The 20,671-nt window shown below is 45.5% G+C and overlaps 1 protein-coding gene across 1 annotated transcript in view; it reads right to left on the reverse strand.

The window, feature by feature from the left end:
* LOC120999543 (oocyte zinc finger protein XlCOF22-like) overlaps positions 1-20,336 on the reverse strand; it is a 145,454-nt gene extending 125,118 nt beyond the window's left edge. Inside the window, exon 1 of the mRNA XM_040430511.1 lies at positions 20,281-20,336. The gene's annotated coding sequence lies outside the window, so the exon portion shown is untranslated. The remainder of the gene's footprint in view (positions 1-20,280) is intronic.
* Between the last annotated feature and the right edge of the window lie 335 nt (positions 20,337-20,671).

Here is a 20,671-nt window from a genome sequence, read left to right on the forward strand (position 1 = left end):
TATGTGGAGGGGGGGGGCGCAGTGTGATTGTGTATGCGGGGAAGGGGGGGGGGGGGCGCAGTGTGATTTTGTTTGCAGGCTGCTATCTGGGGAGGCCACATTGTATGTGACATATTTTACTAAATAGAACAGGTTTCCATCTTCTCCGCACCCGATATTTATTCTTATATATTTTCTACTGTACACGTTGAAGTGAAAGCTGCTGGTTTTACTGTTTTTAATAAAAACTTAATGTTGAACCAAAAAAATGTATTCTATATATTTTTATTTTTTAAGGAGCAGAATTTACTGCTACAAGGGGACTCCCTGTACAATGCTTTAACCCCTTCCTGACCAGCCAACGTAAATATATCTCGGTGGGTGGGTATTTAAATATGGCGGCTGCTCGCGAGCACCATAGCTGCTGGGTGCTGTTTTAACCCCATATATGTACTTCATGAGGTCTGGGGGAAGATCGGGGTGGAATCGCTGCACCATGGATGCTCTTACCGGCAGGCAGCTACAGTCAGGTCCATAAATATTGGGACATCTACACAATTCCACCACAATGGATTTGAAATGAAACAAACAAGATGAGCTTTAACTGCAGACTGTCAGCTTTAATTTGAGGGTATTTACATCCAAATCATGCAAACGGTGTAGGAATTACAACAGTTTGCATATGTGCCTCCCACTTGTTAAGGAGCCAATAGTAATGGGACAGAATAATAATCATAAATCAAAGTTTCACTTTTTAATACTTGGTTGCAAATCCTTTGCAGTCAATTACAGCCTGAAGTCTGGAACGCATAGACATCACCAGACGCTGGGTTTCATCCCTGGTGATGCTCTGCCAGGCCTCTACTGAAACTGTCTTCAGGTCCTGCTTGTTCTTAGGGCATTTTCCCTTCAGTTTTGTCTTCTGCAAGTGAAATGCATGCTCAATCGGATTCAGGTCAGGTGATTGACTTGGCCATTGCAGAACATTCCACTTCTTTCCCTTAAAAAACTCTTTGGTTGTATTTAAAACATAGAAACATAGAATGTGTCGGCAGATAAGAACCATTTGGCCCATCTAGTCTGCCCAATATACTAAATACTATGGATAGCCCCTGGCCCTATCTTATATGAAGGATGGCCTTATGCCTATCCCATGCATGCTTAAACTTCTTCACTGTATTTGCAGCTGCCACTTCTGCAGGAAGGCTATTCCATGCATCCACTACTCTCTCAGTAAAGTAATACTTCCTGATATTACTTTTAAACCTTTGCCCCTCTAATTTAAAACTATGTCCTCTTGTAGCAGTTTTTCTTCTTTTAAATATTCTTTCCTCTTTTACCTTGTTGATTCCCTTTATGTATTTAAAAGTTTCTATCATATCCCCTCGTCTTTCTTCCAAGCTATAGATGTTAAGGTCCTTTAATCTTTCCTGGTAAGTTTTATCCTGCAATCCATGTACTAGTTTAGTAGCTCTTCTCTAAACTCTCTCCAAAGTATCAATATCCTTCTGGAGATATGGTCTCCAGTACCGAGCACAATACTCCAAATGAGGTCTCACTAGTGCTCTGTAGAGCGGCATGAGCACCTCCCTCTTTCTACTGGTAATTCCTCTTGCTATACACCCAAGCATTCTGCTAGCATTTCCTGCTGCTCTGTGACATTGTCTGCCTACCTTTAAGTCTTCTGAAATAATGATCCCTAAATCCCTTTCCTCAGATACTGAGGTTAGGACTGTATCACTGATTTTATATTCTGCTCTTGGGTTTTTACGTCCCAGGTGCATTATCTTGCACTTATAAACATTAAATTTTAGTTGCCAGATTTTTGACCATTCCTCTAGTTTTCCTAAGTCCTTTTCCATTTGGTGTATTCCTCCAGGAACATCAACCCTGTTACAAATCTTTGTGTCATCAGCAAAAAGACACACCTTACCATCGAGGCCTTCTGCAATTTCGCTGATAAAGATATTAAACAATATGGGTCCCAGAACAAATCCCTGAGGTACCCCACTGGTAACAAGACCTTGGTCTGAATATACTCCATTGACTACAACCCTCTGTTGCCTGTCCCTCAGCCACTGCCTAATCCATTCAACAATATGGGAGTCCAAGCCCAATGACTGCACTTTATTGATAAGCCTTCTATGTGGGACAGTATCAAAAGCCTTACTAAAGTCTAGAAAAGCGATATCTACTGCACCTCCTCCATCTATTATTTTAGTCACCCAATCAAAAAAATCAATAAGATTAGTTTGACATGATCTCCCTGAAGTAAACCCATGCTGTTTTTCATCTTTCAATCCATGGGATTTTAGATGGTCCACAATCCTCTCCTTAAGTATGGTTTCCATTAATTTCCCCACTATTGATGTCAGGCTTACTGGTCTATAGTTGCCCGATTCCTCCCTACTACCCTTCTTGTGAATGGGCACAACATTTGCTAATTTCCAATCTTCTGGGACGACTCCTGTTGCCAGTGATTGGTTAAATAAATCTGTTAATGGTTTTGCTAGTTCACCGCTGAGCTCTTTTAATAGCTTTGGGTGTATCCCATCAGGCCCCTGTGACTTATTTGTATTCATTTTAGACAGTTGACTTAGAATGGTGGTCGGCAAGCCATGGCTCGCGAGCCACATGCGGCTCTTTGATCCTTCACTTCGGCTCTTTGGTTCGGGCTGGCGGGTGGGCGGCCGCGCAGCCATATCGCGCCGCTCAAGCTGCTTGTAAATTGTCGGTCATGCGCCTGCTGCCCCGTCTGTCTGCTCCTTCCACTTTATGAATGAAGCAGGCAGGCGGGGCAGGAGGCGCATGACGGAGGGAGAGATGTCACGCTGCGCACAGCAGCAGAAGGGCGGGCAGCGCAGCTCTAGTTCGGCTGCCCACTGTGAGGAGGGGTGGAGTGGTGAAGAGGCCGCCGCTCAGGAGGAACGAAATGTCCTGCAGCAGAAAGGTAGGAGCTGCCCCCGATGTGTGCACTGCACCGGCCCCGCCGCAAGTGTCCCTGCCCCCTTCCTTCCCCCCACTAATACATTACTTACTGGAAGGCATTTATGGGGGATATCTGTGGATGGCTCACTTATGGGGGATATCTGTGGAGGGCACTTATGGGGGATATCTGTGGAGGGCACTTATGGGGGATATCTGTGGATGACACATATATAGCATCTTATGCTATATATGCGTCATCCACAGATATCCCCCATAAGTGCGTCATCCACAGATATCCCCCATAAGTGCGTCATCCACAGATATCCCCCATAAGTGCGTCATCCACAGATATCCCCCATAAGTGCGTCATCCACAGATATCCCCCATAAGTGCGTCATCCACAGATATCCCCCATAAGTGCGTCATCCACAGATATCCCCCATAAGTGCGTCATCCACAGATATCCCCCATAAGTGCGTCATCCACATTACATCCACATCTGCAGACAAGTTTAAGAAAAGTAAAAAATGATAAAGATAAAATGAAATAATAATCAAGATCCAAATAAAAGAAAGTACATATAAAAGTATTCAAAAACACACTCTGGGCTCATGCCCACGAATGTATGGGCGCCGTGCCTGTGCTGCGGACCGCAAATAGCGGTCCGCAATGCACGGACACAGACCATGGGGCAGCTGCATGAGGATCGCGGACCCATTCACTTGAATGGGGTTCGCGATCCGCATCCGACTGCCCGCACCGCAAAAAGTAGCACATGCTGAAGTGAATGGGTCCATGATGCGGGCTGCACACGGCCGTGTGTGCTTCCGTGGTGCTTCTGGCTGTGCCTCCGCACCGCAAAAAAGTAGTGCATGCGCCCGGATCCTGGACCCATTGAAGTGAATGGGTCCTTGATGCGGGCTGCACACGGCCGTGTGCAGCACGCATCATGGACCCATTCACTTCAGCATGCGCTACTTTTTTGCGGGCACACGGTTGTGTGCATGAGCCTAATAGTCCTCACTGGTACTGTTGATGCAATATTTTAGGTTTTAAAAATGTGGCTCTCGAAAGAAATTCCAATCGTGGTTTTGGCGATATTTGGCTCAGTTGACAAAAAAGGTTGCCCACCACTGACTTAGAACCTCTTCCTCTGTAAAGACACATGCGTCAAAAGATTCATTAGTCTTCTTTCCCAACTGAGGTCCTTCTCCTTCATTTTCCTTTGTAAAAAATGAACAGAAGTATTCATTGAGGCAGTCAGCTAGTTCTTTATCTTCTTCCATATACCTTCCTTCTTTAGTTTTTAATTTGGTCATTCCTTGTTTTAGTTTCCTTTTTTCATTTATGTATCTGAAGAATGCCTTATCGCCTTTTTTCCCTGACTGAGCTAATTTCTCTTCTGCCTGTGCTTTAGAAGCTCTTATAACTTGTTTGGCCTCTCTCTGCCTAATCTTATAAATTTGTCTGTCATCCTCGTTTTGTTTTGTTTTTTATAATTCCTAAATGCTATCTTTTTGTTTTTAATGATTTTGGCCACTTCTGCTGAGTACCACAGTGGTCTCTTCCTTTTTTTGCTTTTACTGACAAGCCTAATGCAATCTTCTGTTGCCTTCCATAGTGCCACTTTTAAGTAGTCCCATTTCTCCTGGACTCCAATTAAACTGTTCCAGTCTGATAGGGACTCGTATACCACTAATCTAATTTTAGAAAAGTCAGTTTTTCTAAAATCTAAAACTTTTGTTTTTGTGTGGTGTGACTCAGTCACTGTACTTATAGTAAACCACACTGACTGGTGATCACTAGATCCCAAGCTTTCCCCTACAGTAATATCATATACCAAATTCCCATTTGTGAATACTAAATCTAAAATGGCCTCCTTCCGGGTTGGCTCCTCCACTACTTGCTGTAGAGATAATCCCAGTAGGGAATTTAGAATATCTGTACTCTTGGCAGAACTAGCTATTTTGGTTTTCCAGTTTACATCTGGAAGATTGAAGTCTCCCATAATGATAACTTCCCCCTTCAATGTCATTTTAGCTATTTCCTCAACTAGTAGATCATCTAATTCTTTGACTTGGCTAGGTGGTCTATATATCACACCTACACGAGTTACCTTATGATTATCAAGCTGCAAGGTAACCCAAACTGACTCTAAATTGTTCTCGCTAACTTGTATCAAATTAGATTTTATGCTATCTTTCACATACAGGGCCACCCCTCCCCCTTCTTGCCTTCTCTGTCTTTCCTGTATAGAGAGAACCCTGGTATTGATATATCCCAGTCATTACTCCCCTTGAACCACGTCTCAGTAACAGCCACTACATCTATATTCTCAGATGCCATTATAGCCTCAAGCTCATTGACCTTATTCCCTAGACTGCAAGCATTTGTAGACAAGACTCTGAGCTTGTCATTTCTTAACCTTTGTGCTACTGGCCTCTTCTGGCATTGTTCCGGGGGGCAGTCGGACTGCTGGATTATCACTCTTTTGCCCCCCTTTCCTAGTTTAAATGCTTCTTAGCAAATACTTGGAACTGTTCACCGAGGACATTCGTTCCCTTGAGAGAAAGATGCAAACCATCTTTCTTGTACAGTTCTTTTCCATTCCAACAAGAGCTATCATGAGACACAAAGCCAAACCCTTGGTTCAGACACCATTCACCAAGCCATACATTGAATTCCTTAATGCGCATCTTCCTGTCATGCTGAAGGTTATGCACAGGCAAAACTGCAGAGAATGAAACAGTTGATGCAACCTCCCGTATATCCTTTCCAAGTGTATGAAAAGCTTCTTTCACCTTTGAAACCTCATTGCAAGCCAGATCGTTTGTCCCAAGATGGAGAATAACATCCACTTCCCTTTCCTGCTTTGCTTGCCTAACAATATTTAGGATCCGTCGTCTATCCCTGCTAGCAGTAGCACCAGGGAGACATCTCACAACACCATTCTCCTCAAACTTCACACCTGTTATGATGGAATCGCCCACCAACAGCTGCTTACTATCAATCCTCACCTTCTCCTTTTTGTCTTTGGCTGCAGTCTTACATACTTTAGGCATGGGAGATGATTGTTTCTCACCCACTGTGCTTGAGCCATCCTCCATGTTGCTCTTGCACTCTGAAAGTGCTGCAAATGAATTATGGAGAGCCACAGACTGTGGAACATGCCTTCTATCCACAACTCACAGTCTACCTGAACCTACAGTAACCCATCTTCCATTTCTAGGGGGCCTCTGTGGCAGTGGCATTGCAATGTTCTCAGCCTGAGTTTGTTTAGTGGTTAATTTAAAAATCTCATATTTCAAAAAGGTAATTTCCTGCTGCATTATGGAGAGCTGTCTACAGATCAGACAGTATCCAAACCTTTGAAGAGTGGAACCTGAAATAAAAGCACAACAATTCCTGCACAGAACCAGATCTGCCATCGTAAAGAGGGGAAAGATTTTAAACAAACAAATCTTACTTGTTTAGATTGTATCCACCTCGAGATTACCTCCTGAGTATCTCCAGTGCACTTATAACAAGCAGCACTTGAAATAGCAGCAAGCTATAATTAGCAAGCTAATACTGTGTGGATATATATACACACACTCCCACAAAGGCTCCTCCCCCAACAGCAAATTAACACCTTACTTGCCTATGCTCATTTGTAATCAGACAATAGAGATACTGTGTCTAGCAAATTCCTTACCTCTTTTGAAACACAGTGTCTGAGTATTCACCAGAAACACCACTGAAGATCTGCTACAGTGGAAAAACTCTGAGTTAGGCCTCATGCACACGACCGTATTTTTTTGCGGTCCGCAAAAACGGGTTCCGTTTTGCCGTGATCCGTGACCGTTTTTTCGTCCGTGGGTCTTCCTTGATTTTTGGAGGATCCACGGACATGAAAAAAAAGTCGTTTTGGTGTCCGCCTGGCCGTGCGGAGCCAAACGGATCCGTCCTGAATTACAATGCAAGTCAATGGGGACGGATCCGTTTGACGTTGACACAATATGGTGCAATTTCAAACGGATCCGTCCCCATTGACTTTCAATGTAAAGTCAGGAGTTAATATACCATAGGATCTGAGTTTTCTCCAATCCGATGGTATATTTTAACTTGAAGCGTCCCCATCACCATGGGAACGCCTCTATGTTAGAATATACCGTCGGATTTGAGTTACATCGTGAAACTCAAATCCGACAGTATATTCTAACACAGAGGCGTTCCCATGGTGATGGGGACGCTTCAGGTTAGAATATACTAAAAGAACTGTGTACATGACTGCCCCCCCCTGTAGTTAACACATTGGTGGCCAGTGCGGCCGCCCCCCCCCTCCCTCCCCTGTAGTTAACTCATTGGTGGCCAGTGGGCCCCCCTCCCTCCCCTGTAGTTAACTCATTGGTGGCCAGTGCGGCCGGCCCCCCTCCCTCCCCTGTAGTTAACTCGTTGGTGGCCAGTGGGCCTTCTCCCCTCCCTCCCCCTCCTAAATAAAATCTCCCCCCTATCATTGGTGGCAGCGGAGTGTACCGATCGGAGTCCCAGTTTAATCGCTGGGGCTCCGATCGGTAACCATGGCAACCAGGACGCTACTGCAGTTCCGGTTGCCATGGTTATTTAGCAATTTGTAGAACCATTATACTTACCTGTGAGCTGCGATGTCTGCGTCCGGCCGGGAGCTCCTCCTACTGGTAAGTGACGTCCGGCCGGGAGCTCCTCCTACTGGTAAGTGACATGACCTGTCACTTACCAGTAGGAGGAGCTCCCAGCCGGACGCAGACATCGCAGCTCACAGGTAAGTATAATGGTTCTACAAATTGCTAAGTAACCATGGCAACCGGGACTGCAGTAGCGTTCTGGTTGCCATGGTTACCGATCGAAGCCCCAGCGATTAAACTGGGACTCTGATCGGTACACTACACTCCGCTGCCACCAATGATCTTTGGATCCGTCTGTATAAAAACTAACCTACGGCCACGGATCACGGACACGGATGCCAATCTTGTGTGCATCCGTGTTCTTTCACGGACCCATTGACTTGAATGGGTCCGTGAACCATTGTCCGTCCAAAAAATAGGACAGGTCTTATTTTTTTGACGGACAGGATACATGGATCACGGTCTCGGCTGTAAAACGGTGCATTTTCCGATTTTTCCACGGACCCATTGAAAGTCAATAGGTCCGCGAAAAAAAACGGAAAACGGCACAACGGCCACGGATGCACACAACGGTCGTGTGCAGGAGGCCTTAGACTGTTAGTCTCCTGAATATCTCCAATGCACTTATAACAAGCAGCACTTGAAATAGCAGCCTTGGAAAAGCAGCAAGCTATAATTAGCAAACTAATACTGTGTGGATATATATATATATACACACACACACACTCCCACAAAGGCTCCTCCCCCAACAGCAAATTAACACCTTACTTGCCTATGCTCATTTGCAGTCAGACAATAGAGATACTGTGTCTAGCAAATTCCTTACCTCTTTTGAAACACAGTGTCTGAGTATTCACCAGAAACACGACTGAAGATCTGCTACAGTGGAAAAACTCTGAGTTAGACTGTTAGTCTCCTGAATATCTCCAATGCACTTATAACAAGCAGCACTTGAAATAGCAGCCTTGGAAAAGCAGCAAGCTATAATTGCAGTATGCTTTGGGTCATTGTCCATCTGCACTGTGAAGCACCGTCCAATGAGTTCTGAAGCATTTGGCTGAATATGAGCAGATAATATTGCCCGAAACACTTCAGAATTCATCCTGTTGCTTTTGTCAGCAGTCACATCATCAATAAATACAAGAGAACCAGTTCCATTGGCAGCCATGCATGCCCACGCCATGACACTACCACCACCATGCTTCACTGATGAGGTGGCATGCTTAGGATCATGAGCAGTTCCTGTCCTCCATACTCTTCTCTTCCCATCACTCTGGTACAAGTTGATCTTGGTCTCACCTGTCCATAGGATGTTGTTCCAGAACTGTGAAGGCTTTTTTAGATGTCGTTTGGCAAACTCTAATCTGGCCTTCCTGTTTTTGAGGCTCACCAATGGTTTACATCTTGTGGTGAACCCTCTGTATTCACTCTGGTGAAGTCTTCTCTTGATTGTTGACTTTGACACACATACACCTACCTCCTGGAGAGTGTTCTTGATCTGGCCAACTGTTGTGAAGGGTGTTTTCTTCACCAGGGAAAGAATTATTCTGTCATCCACCACAGTTGTTTTCCGTGGTCTTCTGGGTCTTTTGGTGTTGCTGAGCTCACCGGTGCGTTCCTTCTTTGTAAGAATGTTCCAAACAGTTGTTTTGGCCGCGCCTAATGTTTTTGCTATCTCTCTGATGGGTTTGTTGTGTTTTTTCAGCCTAATGATGGCTTGCTTCACTGATAGTGACAGCTCTTTGGATCTCATCTTGAGAGTTGACAGCAACAGATTCCAAATGCAAATAGCACACTGGAAATGAACTCTGGACCTTTTATCTGCTCATTGTAATTGGGATAATGAGGGAATAACACACACCTGGCCATGGAACAGCTGAGAAGACAATTGTCCCATTACTTATGGTCCCTTAACAAGTGGGAGACACATATACAAACTGTTATAATTCTTACACCGTTCACCTGATTTGGATGTAAATACCCTCAAATTAAAGCTGACAGTCTGCAGTTGAAGCACATCTTGTCCGTTTCATTTCAAATCCATTGTGGTGGTGTATAGAGCCAAAAATGTTAGAATTGTGTCGATGTCCCAATATTTATGGACCTGACTGTATGCTGGGAAAGAGCAGCATGGTGCCGATCCACCCCCCTGCAGCTCCAAGCGCTGCGATTGGCTGATCAATGTGTCGGTCACATCGCAGTGCAGGAAGCTGTCAGCAGCTGCAGGGAGGGTCGGGAGGAGGTCAGGGACAGTGGCCGATGCTGAACTGGTCAGCACCGATCACATCCGAGGTGAGGCAGGGGACACCAGTGTTTTGGGTCCCCTGCCAGCGCTGCAATTGACTGAAACAACGCTCCAGCCAATGGCAGCGCTATAGCTGCACAGGAGGAGGCAGAACGTCCCTGCATGCAGCCATTCTAGCTGGTGACTGCTTGCAGATAGGTTCTGTGCTGCTGGGACTTGTGCTGTACCACCACTATGAATTTAACCCCTTTGCTGCTGAAAAGAAGAAAGAAGAACAACATCTGGAATAGCTGCACAGATATATTTTAATTTGCAGCTGTTCCAAATCCCTCCGTCCCTGTCCCTTCCCACCCCCCGATCCCCCCATCCTTTTTTTACGGACACCATTTGGTCCGTGCACTTTTTTGGGTATTTTTATTTTATTTTATTTTTTTCAGCACCTGCGGATTATTTGTGCTGATTTTTTTGCCAAATTTTTTTTTTCTAAAAAAGAACTGGTAGTTAGGGCTTTATATAAATATATATAGAGTTATATATTTATACATATATAGATATAAGTAAAATTTTTAGCCAATGTAGTAACGTTTTATACGATCTGTAGTGTGCTCAGTAGCATCTGCACATTTGAGGTTTTTTTTTCACATTTGTGTGTGAAAAAATAACTGCAGTTAGTGGTAGTTAGTTTTAGTTAGTTAGATATATCTATCTATCTCTATCTCAATTTCAGTTAGTGTCAGTTTAGATTTCAGCACGAACGCACCATCTGCATACGTGCATTTTGCAACCACTGAGCACCGATCAGTAGTGTCCATTACTGATCGCGTCTCCTCAGTTTGCACTGCAAGTTATTTAATTTTTTTGAAGAAAATGTTTTTTTTTTTTTTTACAACTTTTCTTCTAAATTTTAATTTCAAATTTATTACAAGCCCGTTCACGTGTGAAAACACTACATACACCCCCCCCCCCACACACACACACTAAATAAAGGTTTACACGTTTTACACGTCAGTCTGCCAGTGAGCGAGAAGAGGATGCCACTTTCCTCTACTCCTCTAACCCCTCATCATCATCCGCTGATGAGGGACCCTTTAGAAGGTGCCCCAGGGTAGCAGCTGATGCAGCCCCCCAGAGTGAGCCCACATGGACCCCACCCCCTGACTATTATCAGCCCCAAATTCCGGAGTTCGTGGGCAACTCAGGAATTCTGATAGATTGTGCGGACTTCACTGAGCTAGATTTCTTTCAGAATCTTCTTCTCTGAAGATTTTGTAAATCTAATGTTGGCCCAAACCAACTTATACGCCCAACAATTCATTGCTCAAAACCCTAGTTCGCCATACGCTAGACCCCTAGGTTGGACCCCAGTAGATGCAGCAGAGATGATGAAGTTTTGGGGACTCGTGCTGCATATGGGCGTAGTAAAGAAGCCAAACGTTAGACGATATTGGAGTTCTGACAATTTCTACCAGACTCCAATTTACAGTCAGACCATGAACCGGAAGCGGTTTGAATGGCAGCTAAAATCCATGTCGGCCAATTTAGGCCTGCAAAAACCATATTTTGCACTTTGCCTGTAGAGGCCTGCTGTGCGCCAATACAGCAGACTACGAGCACATATGGGGTGTTTGCAAAATGGGGAACATATACTGGGGTGCATTTTCTCCTTTAACCCCTTGTGAAATTGAAAAATTGGGGTTTGCTAGTAATTTTTCATTTTTACAAATGTGTGCTTTGAAATCCTCTCTCCAGTATTTCTGCCTTCTGTGAGACACCTGTTTGGTAAAAAGTACCCTTTCCACCACTTAAAATGTCCGTACGGGGGTGTAGTTTCTGGAATGGGGTCACTTTTGGGGGTTTCCACTCTAGGGCCACCTCTGGGTGTCTTCATATGCGACATGTCTTCCTCTCTCTTAACCGCCATATGGTGCTCCTTCCACTCTGAAGCCTGCCGTGCGGCCATACATAATTTTTTTAGCACATATGGGGTGTTGGCGTATTCGGGGGGAAATGGGGAACAAAATGTGGGGTGCATTTTGTCCTGTGACCCCTTGTGAAAGTGAAAAATGTGGGTGTAAAGCAACTTTTTCTGGAAAAAATTGTAATTTTTCATTTTCACAGCCAATTCCATGATTTACCTTTGAGGACAAAGTTATCTCTACACATCTTGAAATATTCCTTGAGGGGTGTAGTTTCCAGAATGGGGTCACTTTTTGGGGGTTTCCACTCTAGGGGTACCTCAGGGTATCTTCATATGTGACATACTGTAGCTCACAAAAGCAAATCCTGCTAAATCTGTCCTCAAAAAGCCCTATGGCGCTACTTCCCTTTTGGACCCTAACATGCATTCATACATCATTTTTTTAGCACATATTGGGTTTTGGCGTATTCGGGGGGGAATGGGTAACAAAATGTGGGGTGCATTTTGTCCTGTTACCCCTTGTGAAAGTGAAAAAGGTGGGTGTAAAGCAACTTTTTGGGGAAACAAAAAGGCAATTTTTCATTTTCACAGCCAAGAGTTTCCTAATTCTGTGAAACGCCCGATGGGTCAAAGTGCTCGCTACACACCTTGAAATATTCCTTGAGGGGTGTAGTTTCCAGAATGGGGTCACTTTTGGGGGTTTCCATTGTAGGGCCATCTCAGGGTGTCTTCATATGCGACCAAGCTCCGAATTACCATTCCAGCTAAATCTGCTAAGAGCCATATGGTGCTCCTTCCACTCTGAAGCCTGCTGTGCGCCCATACTTCGGTTTTTGAGCACACATGGGGTGTTTCTGTAAACTCCAGATTCAGGGTAATAGATTTTGAGTTTTGTTTGGCTGTTAACCCTTAACGTGTTGAAGAAAAAATAGATTAAAATTTAAAATCTGCTAAAAAAAAAAAAAGTGCCATTTTGAAATTTCATCCCTATTTTCATTTAAAGGGATTCTGTCACCAGGTTTCACCCCCTCCAGATAAAAATATGGTTATGTTCAGGGAGCTTTCACGATTCCTAATGTGGTCTTATAAATGTAATCTGTAGGCTCATTTTGCTAAAAAAAATGTTATTACTAACCTGTCATTCAACAAAATAAGGTGCCCAAGGGGATGCAAATGGGTCCAAGCTGCCGCCCGCACCCGCCGCCGTTCGTGCCCAGCTCCGCCTTTCCCGACCTCAGCGCCGCCTCATAATCCTGTGTGACGCCTCCGGCTCTCCCTCCCCCTCCTTCTGCTCTAACATCTCGCGCGTGCGCACAGGGCTCTGCCAGTGTGCAGGTCATCGAGAGGTTGAGCAAAGTGCCGGCGCATGCGCACTTCGCTCTATGAAGCCGAACAGAGAAGTCCGCACGGGCTTATCAGGCAGAGCCCTGTGCGCACGCGCGAGATGTTAGAGCAGAAGGAGGAGGGAGGGAGGGAGAGCGGGAGGCGTCACACAGGATTAAGAGGCGGCGCTGAGGTCTGGAAAGGCGGAGCTGGGCACGAACGGCGGCGGGTGCGGGCGGCAGCTTGGATCCATTTACATCCCCTTGGGCACCTTATTTTGTTGAATGACAGGTTAGTAATAGCGTTTTTTTTGTTGAAAAATTAGCCTACAGATTACATTTATAAGACCACATTAGGAATCGTGAAAGCTCCCTGAACATAACCATATTTTTATCTGGAGGGGGTGAAACCTGGTGACAGAATCCCTTTAATTCTCGTGGGGCACCTAAAGGGTTAACAAAGTTTGTAAAATGTTGGTAAATTTGCTATAAATAAAAATGCATTTTTGACTCCATTTTACCACTGTCATGAAGTACAATACGTGACGAGAAAACAATGGCCTGGATAAGTAAAAGCGTTTTAAAGTTATTACCACATAAATTGACACTGGTCAGATTTGCTAAAAATGGCCTGGTCCTGAAGGGGTTAAACAGCAGACACCTGGGGCTAATGTATGTGATTGACGATAACGTTGATTGCACACATTTAACCCCCTCATGTCCCTTGGGGAAATGTGACCATGCATCGGCTCCCCCTATTAACCCTTGGTGCTCCTGAAGGATCCAAGGCTACAACAGCTGTCCTCCTATGAAGACCCCACCTGTGCATTGGAGACTATTGGGGGTATAAAAAAATAATAATAATAATTATATATATATACACACACAAATTAAATCACACTATTTTCCCAAAATTAAAATACATAATTAAAGAAAATTAAACATAATAGCTATCACTGCATGCAAAAACACCCTACTATTAAAATATAAAAATATCCCATTTGGCGAATGGCATAATGGGGAAATAATAACATCAAAATCACTTTTTGTCATCTCACCTTCCCAAAAGAACAGGTCCGTTTTATCTCATAGGGAACGCCGTAATAACAAAGCCCATAAAACGGTATAAATGTGGTATCGCTGTAATCGTACTGACCAGAAGAATAAAGAGAACAGATCAGATTTATCTCATAGGGAACGCTGTAAATAGCGATGAGCGAATTTCCGCTTTTGAAATTCGTTCACACTTTGGTGGTAAAAAGTGAATTACATTATGGATTCCGTTACCGCGGACCATAACGCAATTCTATGACGGCATGCATAACGGAATTCCTTTAGAAGCATGCCGTTATTCATTCCGCCACAATAGAGGTCTATGGGCTGCAAAACGGATCCGTCCCGTTTCCGTTATGCGGGAGAGGACTTCCCTGCACAACGTAAACGGGACGGATCCGTTTTGCGGCCCATAGACTTTTATTATGACGGAATGCCTCTAAAGGCCTTCCATTATGCATTCCGTCATAGAATTACGTTATGGTTCGTGGTAACGGAATCCATAACGCAATTCTGCTTTTGCCACCAAACGAAGTGTGAACGAATTTCAAAATATGAAATTCGCTCATCTCTAGTTGTAAAAACGAAACCCATAAAACGGTATAAATGTGGTATCGCTGTAATCGTACTGACCCGGAGAATGAAGAGAACAGATCAGATTTATCTCATAGGGAACGCTGTAAAAACAAAACCTATAAAACTATATAATGTGGTATCGCTGTAATCATACTGACCCGGAGAATGAAGAGAACAGGTCAGATTTATCTCATAGGGAACGCTGTAAATAGCGATGAGCGAATTTCCGCTTTTGAAATTCGTTCACACTTTGGTGGTAAAAAGTGAATTACATTATGGATTCCGTTACCGCGGACCATAACGCAATTCTAGGACGGAATGCCTTTAGAGGAATTCCGTTATTCATTCCGTCATAATAGAAGTCTATGGGCTGCAAAACGGGTCCGTCCTTTCATTTTCCAAAGGAGCTGTCAAAAATGAAAGGTGGAATCTGAGTGGTTGCTATGGGCGACTAAGCCAGTTCTACTTTACACCAGATAAATGACCCCAAGTGTTATGGAGGGAGGGGAGTCTCAGTCGTTTACACTGTCACCCCTGCAGTTTCTGCACAGTGTGCCAGGCAGGGTCATAGCAGCCATTTACACAGGCTGTGCGTGTCACCGACTGCTCTGCATCACAGTCACAGATTCCCACACAATCTATCTGCGCAAAAGAAATCGGACCCTAGTGACTGCGCGCTCTGTAGTTAGTGCAGTGCCAGACAAAATTGGCTTTTTCGATTTTTTTTGGTGCATTTTATACAGCAGGTAATCGTCACACGCTATTTTGGTGAGTATTTGAGAAAACTTCCATTTCAAAATTTCTTGCCTCAGGATGTGAACAAACACCATTTATTTAAAAAAAGCTCCACTTCTTGCATCACAGACAGACATCATCTCCTGCACCTTGTCCGTCATGTTCCACACTGTGCTGCCACCAGTTACTACTACCACTAGTGCCTCTACCATTCTCACTACACAGCCAGACATTATTTGATATTCAAACCCAGCCTTGTCCATGATGTTCCATGCTGTGCAGCCATTTATGCTGACGCACCACTGCTGCTTCCACCACTACACAGCGAGACATCTGCTGCTTTGCCGCATCATGTTCCAAACTGTATTGCCGCTGATGACAACTCGCCACTGCCGCTATCACCATCATACTGCCAGTTACCTGTCGCCGTTATGTCCGCCCTGATCTCTTCTGTATTGGAAATGTAGGCAACACCCATTTAGGACCTGCGCCTCATAAAGGAATACATTTTGGAAGGCCATTTAAAAATTAAAAAAATAACACTTTTTACATAGAAAAGGTCCGTCTGGTGTATGGGAAACAGACAGTTCACTGTGAGCAGGCTAAACTCCATGTCTGAAGAGGACCTCACCAGCAGGAGAACTTCTCTGTGTACAGTCGTGGCCAAAAGTTTTGAGAATTACATAAATATTGGAAATTGGAAAAGTTGCTGCTTAAGTTTTTATAACAGCATTTTGCATATACTCCAGAATGTTATGAAGAGTGATCAGATGAATTGCATAGTCCTTCTTTGCCATGAAAATTAACTTAATCCCAAAAAAAACTTTCCACTGCATTTCATTGCTGTCATAAAGGACCTGCTGAGATCATTTCAGTAATCGTCTTGTTAACTCAGGTGAGAATGTTGACGAGCACAAGGCTGGAGATCATTATGTCAGGCTGATTGGATTAAAATGGCAGACTTGACATGTTAAAAGGAGGGTGATGCTTGAAATCATTGTTCTTCCATTGTTAACCATGGTGACCTGCAAAGAAACGCGTGCAGCCATCATTGCGTTGCATAAAAATGGCTTCACAGGCAAGGATATTGTGGCTGCTAAGATTGCACCTCAATCAACAATTTATAGGATCATCAAGAACTTCAAGGAAAGAGGTTCAATTCTTGTTAAGGCTTCAGGGCATCCAAGAAAGTCCAGCAAGCGCCAGGATCGTCTCCTAAAGAGGATTCAGCTGCGGGATCGGAGTGCCACCAGTGCAGAGCTTGCTCAGGAATGGCAGCAGGCAGGTGTGAGCGCATCTGCACGCACAGTGAGGTGAAGACTTTTGGAAGATGGCCTGGTGTCAAGAAGGGCAGCAAAGAAGCCACTTCTCTGCAAAAATACCATCAGGGACAGATTGATCTTCTGCAGAAAGTTTGGTGAATGGACTGCTGAGGACTGGGGCAAAGTCATATTCTCCGATGAAGCCTCTTTCCGATTGTTTGGGGCATCTGGAAAAAAACTTGTCCAGAGAAGAAAAGGTGAGCGCTACCATCAGTCCTGTGTCATGCCAACAGTAAAGCATCCTGAGACCATTCATGTGTGGGGTTGCTTCTCATCCAAGGGCGTGGGCTCACTCACAATTTTGCCCAAAAACACAGCCATGAATAAAGAATGGTACCAAAACACCCTCCAACAGCAACTTCTTCCAACAATCCAACAACAGTTTGGGGAAGAACAATGCATTTTCCAGCACGATGGAGCACCGTGCCATAAGGCAAAAGTGATAACTAAGTGGCTCGGGGACCAAAACGTTGACATTTTGGGTCCATGGCCTGGAAACTCCCCAGATCTTAATCCCATTGAGAACTTGTGGTCAATCCTCAAGAGGCGGGTGGACAAACAAAAACCCACTAATTCTGACAAACTCCAAGAAGTGATTATGGAAGAATGGGTTGCTATCAGTCAGGAATTGGCCCAGAGGTTGATTGAGAGCATGCCCAGTCGGATTGCAGAGGTCCTGAAAAAGAAGGGCCAACACTGCAAATACTGACTCTTTGCATAAATGTCTTGTAATTGTCGATAAATGCCTTTGAAACGTATGAAGTGCGTGTAATTATATTTCACTACATCACAGAAACAACTGAAACAAAGATCTAAAAGCAGTTTAGCAGCAAACTTTGTGAAAACTAATATTTGTGTCATTCTCAAAACTTTTGGCCACGACTGTATAACACATAGAAAAGGTCCGTCTGGGGTATGGAAAATAGACAGTTCACTGTGAGCAGGCTAAACTCCATGTCTGAAGAGGACCTCAGCAGCAGGAGAACTGATGGGGATCATGCTGATCTTTCCTTTGACAATGATGACGGTGAAATCACAGGTTACCGCCAAAGTCCTGCAATCTGAATGTATACTTTGATGGGAGCAATTCACGGATAAATCTTGATAAATAGAAAATCATAGTTCCGGACCTGTCCACCAGGGGGCAGAGAGGTCCGTACCAGGCATGGGGAATAGACAGCTCCTATAGAGTCGGCTATACCCCATACTTAGTAAGGACCAGGTCTGTACCGTGCATGGAGTTTAGCCAAATCAGTGTGAGCTGGCTAAACACTAGCGCTGTTCCGGACCTGTCCACTAGGGGGCTGAGAGGTCCGTGCATGGAGTTTAGACACAACCCTGACTGTAAACCTGTCCCTAAGGCCTCATGCACACGAACGTTTTTTTTCACGGTCCGCAAAAACAGGGTCCGTAGGTCCGTGATCCGTGACCGTTTTTTCGTCCGTGGGTCTTCCTTGATTTTTGGCGGATCCACGGTCATGAAAAAAAAGTCATTTTGGTGTCCGCCTGGCCGTGCGGAGCCAAACGGATCCGTCCTGAATTACAATGCAAGTCAATGGGGACGGATCCGTTTGACGTTGACACAATATGGTGCCATTTCAAACGGATCCGTCCCCATTGACTTTCAATGTAAAGTCCGGAGTCCCTTTTATACCATCAGATCGGAGTTTTCTCCAATCCGATGGTATATTTTAACTTGAAGCGTCCCCATCACCATGGGAACGCCTCTATGTTAGAATATACTGTCGGATATGAGTTAGATCGTGAAACCTCATTTCCGACAGTATATTCTAACACAGAGGCGTTCCCATGGTGATGGGGACGCTTCTAGTTAGAATATACTACAAACTGTGTACATGACTGCCCCCTGCTGCCTAGCAGCATCCGATCTCTTACAGGGGGCCGTGATCAGCACAATTAACCCCTCAGGTGCCGCACCTGAAGGGGTTAATTGTACTATCATATCCCCCTGTAAGAGATCAGGGCTGCCAGGCAGCAGGGGGCAGACCCCCCCCCCCCCTCCCCAGTTTGAATATCATTGGTGGCCAGTGCGGCCCCCCCCCCTTCCTCCATTGTAATAAATCGTTGGTGGCACAGTGTGCGCCCCCCCCCCCTTCCTCCCTCTATTGTAATAATTCGTTGGTGGCACAGTGTGGCCCCCCCCCCCCCCCCCCCCCCCCCCCCCCCCCCTTCCTCCCTCTATTGTAATAAATCGTTGGTGGCAATCATTGGCCCCCCTCCCTCTATAGCATTAACAACATTGGTGGCCAGTGTGCGGCCTCCCATCTTGCGCCCCCCCCCCCCCCCCCCCCGATCATTGGTGGCAGCGGGTTACTAGCAATAGTACAAGATTCATACTTACCTGGGAGCTGTGATGTTCGTGTCCGGCCGGGAGCTCCTCCTACTGGTAAGTGACGGTTCATTTAGCAATGCGCCGCACAGACCTGTCACTGTCACTTACCAGTAGGTGGAGCTCCCGGCCGGACACGAACATCGCAGCAGCAGGTAAGTATTAATCTTCTACTATTGTACTATTGCTAAGTAACCATGGCAACGAGGACTGTAGTAGCGTCCTGGTTGCCATGGTTACCGATCGGAGCCCCAGCGATTAAACTGGGACTCCGATCAGAACTCCGCTGCCACCAATGATGATGGGGGGGAGGGGGGGGGGAGATGGGAGGCTGCACACTGGCCACCAACGTTGTTAATGCTATAGAGGGGGGGGGGGGGGGCAATGGGGGGCGCACACTGTGCCACCAACGATTTATTACAATAGAGGGAGGAAGGGGGGGGGGGCGCACACTGTGCCACCAACGAATTATTACAATAGAGGGAGGGGGGGGGTGCCGCACTGGCCACCAATGATATTCAAACTGGGGAGGGGGGGGGGGTCTGCCCCCTGCTGCCTGGCAGCCCTGATCTCTTACAGGGGGATATGATAGTACAATTAACCCTTTCAGGTGCCGCACCTGAAGGGGTTAATTGTGCTGATCACGGCCCCCTGTAAGAGATCGGGTGCTGCCAGGCAGCAGGGGGCAGTCTTGTACACAGTTTGTAGTGTATTCTAACTAGAAGCGTCCCCATCACCATGGGAACGCTTCTGTGTTAGAATATACTGTCGGTTCTGAGTTTTCACGAAGTGAAAACTCAGCTTTGAAAAAGCTTTATGCAGACGGATCTTCGGATCCGTCTGTATAAAAACTAACCTACGGCCACGGATCACGGACACGGATGCCAATCTTGTGTGCATCCGTGTTCTTTCACGGACCCATTGACTTGAATGGGTCCGTGAACCGTTGGCCGTGAAAAAAATAGGACAGGTCATATTTTTTTCACGGCCAGGAAACACGGATCACGGATGCGGCTGCAAAACGGTGCATTTTCCGATTTTTCCACGGACCCATTGAAAGTCAATGGGTCCGCGAAAAAAAACGGAAAACGGCACAACGGCCACGGGTGCACACAACGGTCGTGTGCATGAGGCCTAATCCTGACCCCCACAGGAGACCGCACAGAACACGGAGAGGACGCCCCGCAGCCCAACACACAGGACACTTACCTGAACCTCACTTATCACCACCGATCTCAGACTCACATTACGTCACCAAGGTGATTCTGTGTGGGAGGAGTCAGGCTCCAGGCTGTGCTGCTGGAAGAGGTAAAGGACCTGTGATGATGTCATGACCATGTGATCTAGTGTGGGAGGAGTCAGGCTCTAGGCTGTGCTGCCGGAAGAGGTAAAGGACCTGTGATGATGTCAGGACCATGTGATCCTGTGTGGGAGGACCTATGTTTCGGACTATGCTGCTGGAGAAGGTAAAGGACCTGTGATGATATAATGACCACGTGATCTAGTGTGGGAGGAGTCATGCTTCAGACTGCTCCTAGAAGAGGTAAAGGACCTGTGATGATGTCATGACCATGTGATCCTGTGTGGGAGGAGTCAGGCT

Source organism: Bufo bufo, chromosome 4, assembly GCF_905171765.1.
Source record: "Bufo bufo chromosome 4, aBufBuf1.1, whole genome shotgun sequence".
NCBI classification, from domain to species: Eukaryota; Metazoa; Chordata; class Amphibia; order Anura; family Bufonidae; genus Bufo; species Bufo bufo.